This window comes from Ambystoma mexicanum, chromosome 4p (genome assembly GCF_040938575.1).
Source record: "Ambystoma mexicanum isolate Mex_15411 chromosome 4p, UKY_AmexF1_1, whole genome shotgun sequence".
Lineage (NCBI taxonomy): Eukaryota > Metazoa > Chordata > Amphibia > Caudata > Ambystomatidae > Ambystoma > Ambystoma mexicanum.
Window position 1 is genome coordinate 1,223,688,536 of NC_090927.1, and position 8,638 is coordinate 1,223,697,173.

Consider the following 8,638-nt stretch of genomic DNA (forward strand, 5'->3'; position numbering starts at 1 on the left):
TTTCAATCCCCATATACAAATACAACCCTCCAATGACATAACCAAAACTTAATGACAAATGGCCATTCAAGCGTCCCACAGCCTCAAAGGCTCTGTGCTTCATACCTATCACCCAGTAAGGTTCAGCCCCCAAACATAATGCGTGCACAAGTGGTTATAGCTGTTGTGTACCACTATCTGGTCTTCCCGTAGGGATTAGGCAGATCCAGAGGGGCGTCCTTGTTTTGTCCAACACACCCTTGAAACGCTTTTCATTTCCACCTTGCTTTCCTCTGCCTCTTCGCCATATCGCTAGTTTCCGTGTAGAGTACCCTTATATCATTCAATGTTCCAATTCATCAGTTACATGAAGAATCACTACTTCCTGTTCTCAGGTATTCACTTCCAGTCTCTGAGAGCTTCCTGCTTTCTGTCACTCCCATCCACTGAGATATCTCGGCCAGTTAGCAGTTCTCAATTTCGTGTTTCTACACTCCAATGAAGCCCATGCTTAGGGTCTGATGCTTTCATTTCTTTTGCAACCAGGACATGGCCTTGCTTGGGATATTGAAAAAAAGTGTTCTCCTCATGCATCACTTTAGGTTTACCAGGAAATTAGAGCATGTACTGTAACTGTGCTCCATGTAGAACCATTTTGACCTGTAATAGGCTCTGTGCTGTGGTTACACATGCCAGGTGCAATTCGGAAAAACATCAACGGTTTGTTGGGTCCAAAGACACTTCCACCTTCTATTGCATATCTCAGGATCACTTCCTTAATCTTATAATTCATAATTTTAGCTATTATTGCCCTCAGGAAGTGTCCTGCCGGTGGCTTCGTAGTCAGAGCCCTGTTTGCTCTTTCAATCACAAAGCCCTGTGACAGTTTTCTAGGTCCTAATGATTTTAAAAACATATTTTCCACATATTCAGTGAGGCTTGAACCTTCCTACCCTTCTGGCACGCCTATAATGCAGATGTTGTTTCTTCTGTCCCTACATTCCACATCGTCGCCCCTCTCTTCTAGATATTTCATACATTTGTGTAGAGCTGATGATTGATCTTGCAATGCAGAGGATGTCACCGTCATGTTCACAATATTATGACCATGTCCAGTCACTGTCTCCGAGAGATTACGCAGATCTTTCCTCAGTACCAACACTTCCACTCTTACTTGAGCCACTCTAGTTTCCAAGGAAGTGCGCAGAGCTGCTATCACCTCCAGTACCATTTGCTTCAACCCTATTTCCTGCAAATGTGTAGCCAAAGCACCCTCCTGTTTTTGTGCCTGTCGCAGCAAGTATATTTTCTTATTTGAGGGCCCTCCCTCTGTGTTATGATCCATCCTCGTGTGTTTATACTGCAAGCCCATAATTTTCAGCAGACCTATCAATCTGTACCAGGCGTTGTACCCTCCAGAGGGTTCGCCGCCAGCTGCACCACCTGTTCACCCCCTTCTGTATGCCAGTTGAGATCTGGACATGAATACCTTTGCAAGTCTTGTTATTATAACTTACCAGGACCTAGGTACTCGCACACACTCCAACTGCTCTGCAGGGTTACTTTCACTTTCTTTCCGTGCAACAGCAATCTTTGTGGTTGCACCCCCTCTGTTCCCTTCCAGTCATTCAAGGTTCTGATCTGAAGACTTCCCTCAAATCCATGTGTGTGCCAACTATCCACCAGGAGCCACACTTCCTCCCCTCCATTCTTCTGGTTCTTCATTCAGATTTATCGCAGTCAATCCGACGTATCTCTCCCTTGCCTTCTCACTCTCTGTGGCTTCCATCCTCAGATCACAGTGGCCATCTTAGCCTCCCCCGCCACATAGCTATTGAAACTTGTCAAGACTTTTCTTCACTGTATATCAACCAAGAACCACTGTCAATTTTCGCCTGTATCTTCACCACGGCTTGCCCATACGTTTAGGTTGATTTTACCGGGAACAAATGGTCGTAATCACCAAAAGTTTTAAAAATGCTACTACCAAAGGTTCAAACACCAAATGTTTGTACCTTTGGTGGTAGCATTGCAGGTAAGTATAATAAAAAAACAAAGACTGCGGGGGCTGCGGGATGTCCCCCGCAGCACCCCGCTCACTATACTGTGTGGTATAGTGAGCGGGGTGTTGCGAGGGACACCCCCGGAGCACACCCGTAAAAACGTGTTTAAAAAAACAGGGGCTGCGGGGTTGTCCCCCGCAACACCCGTTCACTATACTTCACAGTATAGTGAGCGGGGGTTGCGGGGGACACCCCCTGCAGCCCCCGTAGCACATGTGTTTGTATGAGAAAGGTGCAAACTTTTGGTAGTTCGCACCTTTCTCATGCGAACATTCCGACCGCGGCCAAAGCAGCCACGGTTGGAACACTCAGATTCTTGCCCATACATTAGCTGCCAGCAGAATCACTGTACTTGAAGGCAGGAGGTAAATATCTATGTCGGATCACCAGGTCCAACAGGAGCTATGTCCTTTTACATCCAAGGGCTCCAAAGCCACCATCCAACATCTTTTATATTCAAGACAATATCTAAAACAATATCTTCACCTCCATTTGTTTGGTGATGAAACGCTACTAAACTCTTAAAACTAAAGGTGGTGCAAAAGCACCATCTGTGAGCAAAACTATCTAGAGTAATCACATAATACTTGTTTTGCAGCAATGAGCCTAAACTAAGCGTGAGGCTAAATTCTCATCTTAAAACCATCTATCCCAATTGTGGCCCTAATACACTACTAGTGAGTCAAAACTATGTAGCCTTGTTGAGTGTTTTTGCCACGTTTTTATATTGGCTCAGGCAGATGTGACACGCCAAGCTAAAGTTCACACTTATACAATCCCACCCCACAATTCTGGGGAAAGAACAGACAGTTTGAAATGTATTTAAAAGAATAAGATCAATTTTAGGCAACTGGGTTCCCAGCTTTACCTTGGAGCCCAGTAGATTCATGGAATGTTTTACAATCGGATTGCGCCATTATAAAACACTTCCATGAATCAGGCCCACAATATGGTGTATATATAATCGTACAAAACAAAATTATACCTGCCTATATGAATCTCACTATTAAAAGTCTACAAAGTCATCCACTTTTAATCACAACAATCTCTCTATATACATGTTAAATTCTAATAAATGCTACATGCTAGGATTCTATTTAACATGATTTTCTCAATAAAAATCTGTTCTTTTCAATGAAACATTTCACATAAGGGAAATAAATAGCATTACATTATTTGATTTTCTTCAAAATCACGACAAGTATGGTGCTGAAGAAAATGACATTACTTGCATTGAGATATATCTACACACCATCTCCCCTCTGTATATGTAAGGTAGTAAATGTTTTAGTTGTGAAGAAGCCACTTGACATATAGGCAAGGACCGCCATTTACATGCAAAAGGCAACTTGTATGCATTGGCACATGTAAGTTTGCATTCACAAATACTGTCCTCAGGAATCTATATGTTCTATTTTGAACCCACAAGTAACCTGCATGTGTGGTTGCAGATTTATATAGCCATGTAAATGTGACTTTCATTAAACCAGGGGTTTTTCTTTTATTTATCGGTATGTATGTGTGTGTATGGTTTTCCTTGCACATTAATGGATTCCTTTGTATTCAGAAACATGCACAATTTTAAAAGGGCTACTTGTAAGGCTTTCAATCTCTTTATATTTTGGGGCTGCAGATATACTATTCTTCAGTAATAGATATTTAGTTCATATTCTCTTCCCTCCCCAATACTCCTGACTCTGTCTAAGCATTGACCGATAGGAGAATGCAGTGGGTTTTCACTTCGCACAGTTCTTATTTAATAGAATTAATTCCTTCAGTATGCATTTCGTCACACAGGCATCTAGACTACACTATGATCTTGGTTGTCTGCATCAAAGCGAGATATCACCACAGGGGATAGTATGTGCACTGCACTATTACCCACCATGACTGATCACCAGATTTCACAATTAACTATCTTTGAAAATACTACTTAGCTTTACAAAGGCAATCACACTTTTAAAGTGGCCACCAAAAGCTTTTCAGTTTTGTATTTCATTTTCATTGCAAAGTGGAATGGGCCTAAAATAATAATCTCTCACTTTGCATTCAATATATAAGTGAGGAAATACAGGCCTTAAGGATATTAGCACCATCATCCCCTAAATTTCGAATTGCACCACCTCTGCATTCCCAGTCATTTTCCCTTCTCAGATTGTACTAAGATAAAAGTTGCACAATTTTAGGGAACAGGTAGGTGTTTCTTTGATTTATCTATTAAGATGCAACTTCTGATTTTGGGATTACCAACCAGGAAACCTAGTCAGGCAGACATCCTTCTGTGAGCAAAAACCCTCAATTCAGGTGGCTAGCTTGGAAGTCAAGTCTCCTGCTGGAACTGAAAATCCATCTATAGGCTGCGCTGGCTTCCCTTTTTCAATAAACTAGTCTTCCTCTTCTGGGTGTAATCAGTCCTTTTCTCGCCAAGATCCAGTTTGTTCCCCATCCATCTGTTCCTCACTCAATATCTAGAATCCAGAGTCCTCTCCTTCCCCTCTATCCTATGGGCATGTTATTCTTATGGGCCTTTACCCCATCCCTACTCTTAGCATGAGGTGTGGTTTCCCATCCACTTGACCAAAAAGGAGGGGGCTGCTGTGCTCTGTCTAAAGTGAAGCTCATTTTGTTTTTATGATCTAACTTCTGACTCATCTGTGCTACATTGTTAAAACCTATATATTTCGTTTCTGCTCACTGAGGCAAACAGTTTGATATCCTGAAATACTGTATTCTGATACCTTCTGACAAACGTTTTTTGCAAATTTGAGAAATTTGCAAAATGACAACATACAATTAAGTTTCAATATTCTGATATAACTTTCCTTTATCTACAACATATCAAAAGTTCAAATCAATCAGAGTTTTCCTGACAATACAAGGCTTAACTTTGTTTTTATGCATGTAAGTGAGATTTCTGATCATTTAAAATGCATTTGATTCTGTGGTGTGCACTTGAAGCAGTCCCCATCAAGAGGGCAGAAACTTTGCATCACCTAAATATTCTTTCTAGAAGTCCCCACTATTCAAAGTAACATGTCTTGGTTGTGCATATCTTCAGTGACCTTTAATCTTAACTAATCCAACGCAGCTGGCAAATCTCATGCATCTGAATGCCTGTGACCTCCTCTGCTGACCTCTTTATAGGCTAATGGATTTGGTTTATGAGTTGCTGTAAAATAAAGCTTGTGATTGCTCTTAGAATCTAGGTCTGCTGCCAGTAGTGCATAACAGAAGGCATTTTACAATATTCAAAAGCTCATGGTGGTCTTACACCACCTGGTTTGAATATAATCTGTATTATTTTCTAGCCAGTGCCCACTGGTTTTGAGGCCCTGAACTCTTCACATATGCCTATATATGAGAATGGAAACATACAATGCAATTTGATTGAACTCTTTCACTCCAGTTCTTTTGGGCTTCATTTCTTCATTTATAAATGGAGACCTGTCCTTTCACATATAGCATGGTTCTTTTCCTGGGACACTTTTAACCTTAAAGTTGTCTCTACTGAAAGCTGCATCGCTAAATGAATAATATTCTATATCCTACACTCCCCCTGCCCCGCACTTGCGCGATTTGAATGACAAAAGCTGTAGCAAGTTCATTGTTTTGACCTCCTTCTGTCTTCCCTTCCTTGTCTTCTCGCGCCTAGAAACACTTGTGTACAGGCACATTATAAATGACCTATCATATATTATCATATCATATGCTTGATGTTTTAGGTTCAGAATTTGACACACGACCAAGATATGTTTTGCCAAGAAGGCTTGCGTGCTCCACAACACATATGCAATTATGGATTCACATTTCTGTGGGTTGTACAGGGGTTGACATTATTATTAGGAAGTCTGGCTTTGAAAATACATTATTTTAACATTAATTTTCCAAGTTTTGGGTGCACTACGAAATTTGACATGTGCTGCTTTTTAGACCTGATAGCAAGCAAGAGGCAGACATCCCTAAGATGTGCCAAAGGTGATACATTTTATTTCTCTTGCTCTTGCCAGGTGGCTCTTTATTATTTAATTCATTTTAGGCCTCATCTTTATTATGTATACAAATGCAACACCGCAGAAGGTGGGCTAAAACATCACATATAAACCAAATCTAACAGTGATTATGAAGGGCCACTGGTCAGTCAAATCTATGTAGTCCTGCTACAGGGTGTCAAAGCGCTATGCATTAGCCATACCCAATGGTGGCACTAAAACACAACCTGCAGGCCAAAGTTAGGAACGGTAAAAGCGCCACCTTAGAAACAAAACTAACAGTGATGTAAAAGAGTCCTTGAGCCAAAAATAAAAATCTTATTTTTTTTTTGCATTCTTAAAGCGCTCACACAACCCAGGTGCATGGTAGTGCAGTTACTGAATTTGTTGTTGTTTTTGTCTTAGGTGCATATTTAAAATGTGCTTAAATACCCAGGGTTTTCCACGCACAGACCCGGGGATTGAACCAGTGTTGCTTCATGTCGTCTTACTTCCAAGACGAGCACGCTGCCACTGAGCTATGCATCTTACTCTCCAGATGATGTGTCCTACAAATGCCATGTGCCCAAGACAGTGTTGTTTTTTTGACGGATAAAGAGAGCTGTAAACAGAAGCATCTTGTTGGTGACATGGTTGCCTATGCCTAAAGCCTATTCCAAAATATTTGCCCCAGAGCCAATACTAAAAGCGAGCGCACGTTTCTTTGCTGTCGCCGTCCTTTATGAATATGGACCTGATTCCATCATTTTTACTTTAAAACATGATGTTACGAGGGTATTTTTTTTTAAGGCACGTGAGCAATGAACAGCAAGCACTGCCTGTGCCTATATTGATTATTGCATGTGTTTGCTTCTTTGGAAACCTGCTTGCCTTTTGCCCTTTACTTTCCATTTACTTAGCCCATCTGCTCTCTTATGTTTCTGCTGGAGCTCAAGGGATGCTCTGCAGGCCCACCACATCAACAGGGAATGGGGTAACATTTGCACTGGGGTTATCATGTTTACACCGAGCTGGATGCAGCTGTCACGTCACCTTTAGCAAATGTTGTTTTTGAGATTCTAGATGGCCCGCTTTTTTTATTTTAATGTTGGATTTCAGTCTAGACGGATCAGTATACTTGATGATCTCAAATTCCCGCTTTTTCTGTTGCCTTTCTATTTCTCTCTATCTATCTATTTATTTATTTATTTATTTTAATTTTTATAATGCGCCACACGCCCGTAGGCCTCAGAGAGCAACAGGACAGACACAGGAAGAGGATGCAGAGGATCATCAGTGGTGAGGGCAGAGAGCAGAATCCGTGATTAGTATGGATCAATGTTGAAAAGATGGGTTTTATAGCCTTCTTAAAAGTAAACAAATGGACAGCTAGGTGTATACGAGCAGGAAGAAGATTCCACAGTCAGGGAGCCTGGACGTCTGTACTACTCTCTTTTGAAAGCGACAGCCCCGTGCCAGTTATGTACCAGCATGGTGCCACTGTGAAATGCTATCTTTCACAGGATTTTCAATATATCATCCAACAAAACAGCTGTTACAGTTTCTGTTGGTTATTACAAAAGCGTTTTAAGTATTGTTTTGACAGATAGCTGATAGCCGCGACAGCAAGACTGGAATTTCTATTGGCTTATTTTTTTTGTAGGGTGATGTAAAATCTCGGACAAACCGCGATTGACAAACATTGATATATCGGTATAATCAAGCGATGTACACAAAGACCACAGAGGACAGGAACGCTACATGAAATCTGGAGACCAATAACCAAGACGCAGTGCAACCTTCAAGCGTCCATGATAGTTACATTAGATCCTGGCCAGTTGCCGTGCAGTAGTTTAAACTACCTTGACTGTAGAGGTGCATGAACCTGAACCTAAGAAAACAATGACTGCCTTTTGTCTTTGTTGATGACTCGTTGCACGTAGCCAATAAAGAAATGGTATTCAAAAGGGTGTGATCCTTACAGTTGAGGAAGCCTCAGCACAGAGCAACTGGGCACTTGCACAGGTGCAGGAGCATGTTGCACAGTATTAGCAGCACTACGACAAAAAATGGCCTAGTGAAAACATATATGTGTTCAATGTATTTTTGCGCAAGGGCAAAGTTTGCTGTAGTACTAATATAGATCGGTATTAGCACTAGGGCAAATTTGCCCTGGTATAAAAATGCATTGAAAGCATTTTTTTTTTCATTGGGGCAAGTTTTGCCCTGGTGCTTATACCACCCCAAATTGCACTTGCACTGGTGCAACGTTTCTGTACTACAGTCCCTGATCTACCTCTTGGTATCCTACAGGCAAGCTGACACCATCTCCTTACTACCAAGCTGTTTCTCCAAATTGAGCTGGGTTGGTTCCTTTCATGCGCTGCCAGTCCAAAGTCTGCTGGTGATCCCTCCAGACCAGAAGGCTCGCCCTGAGCAGTCTCTCCCCAAAGAGTGGGTGATCAGATCCCTTGAACACTGCAGAGCTGCGGTGAATTCAGACACATTGGGCCTCATTACACGGAATGCGGTAAGGGTTTACCGGTACCGGTAAGGGCACTGGTACCGGTAAACCCTTACCGCCTTACTACGAGGTCCCTTTGCGGGACCCGACCTTAACGGCTGGTG